Raw genomic sequence first — 1,718 nt, 5'->3', positions numbered from 1 at the left:
CTTCACGGAGCCAGTCAGCCTGCTGCTGCGTTCAGGGGCCGTGGGAGATATGAGGACTGGGAGTAGAAGTTGCAGACGGGTTTTTTTCTCTTTTTTTCTTTTCTTTTTTCGAGGATGGCCCTAGGTCTTAGGTATAAATAAATAAATGCATAAAGTAAATGTATAAATAAATACAGGAATAAATACATAATAAATGCTGAAATAAATAAATGTAGAAATACATGATATGTATTTATTTGTCCTTTATTTATTTATATAGACATACATGTATTTATTTCCATATTTATTTCAGCATTTATTTCAGTATTCAAACATTTATTTCAGTATTTTTTTATGTATTCCTGTATTTATTCATACAGTTATTTATGCCTTTATTTATTTATATAAGATAAGATAATTATGTATTATTCCTGCAGCGGGGAACTAACTACACACAATATAACTAATGCTTACGGTATGTATATATGTATAAATGTATATATATATATAAAAAATATATATATATATATATATATATATATATATATATATATATATATATGTATATATGTGCCTGAGTCACATGTCGTGGAAACATAAATGTGACAAAATGCTGTGAAGAAGAATTAAAGCGCCAACTGAAAATATTAAAAGAAGAATCACATAAAAACATGAATAACAAAAAGAGCATTAAAATACGTTTCACCAAACTTTAGCACCAATAAATATATTATTTAACCATTATTACATTTCATCACCAAAGATAACTCAATAAAACCACCTGGACCAATGAGAGCCGAGCGTCACAGACCAGTGATGCTGCCTTCAAGCTCACTCGTAAATTCCTAATTCCTGTATTTACCATCTTCACGGACGTAAATTAGGAATTTACAAGCGAGCCATGAAGGCAGCATCACTGGTAGAGAACACCGTTTTTAGATGGAACCATCCCATAATGAGCATGACTGTCAGAAGACTCTACAGATGAGTTTATTTCTGTTTCATGTTCTCACTAAGAACCTTTTGTATTATTTTAAAAACGCAAATTCATTAGGAAAATGTTGCGGTAAGAAAAGACAACAAAAAAAAAACTAAATTATTCTTCACAATAAGAACCTTTTACTTTTATACATTTTTATTGTAATTGTTAATTAAAGGGTCAGTTTACCCCACAAACAAGTTGGTTCATGGAGCTTATAATAATAATTATAATAATAATAATAGACGTTAATCCTTCACACTGTCTCTTTAAATGAAGTCACATAGAAGCAGAATTGCAAAATAGCTAAAACAGCTACAATGTGATTTGTAAACCTTGAATTTTAGTTTCAGCATCAAAACGATCGACTCTGAGACTTCCATTAAAAATAACTCACAATTTTTATTAACTTTGAAGTCGTACACAAAACAGTTGGTAGCAAATATACATATATACAACTTCCTTTAGAAGAATACGAGGCGTCGAAATGTACAACAGCTGAGTCCTTTGGCACTGAATGGTCAGGAGGAGACTGAGGAAGAGGAAGAGGAGGAGGAGGAAGATGGAGGACAATGGGAGGAAACCACAACATGCTGGAGAAACTTTTATCTGCTGAGAAGTAATTCTCTTTAAAATGATTCCACTGGGACATTTTGAAGTTTTCCAAAAACACACCATCGGACGTCCGCGGTGGATTCAAGGTCGCTCGGACATCCCGAACCGCAGTTGTCCGACCAGATTAGACTTTTGGCAAAACATC

The sequence above is a fragment of the Taurulus bubalis genome, assembly GCF_910589615.1.
Source record: "Taurulus bubalis genome assembly, chromosome: 9".
In the NCBI taxonomy this organism is placed as follows: domain Eukaryota; kingdom Metazoa; phylum Chordata; class Actinopteri; order Perciformes; family Cottidae; genus Taurulus; species Taurulus bubalis.
This window is presented reverse-complemented; position numbering follows the sequence as displayed.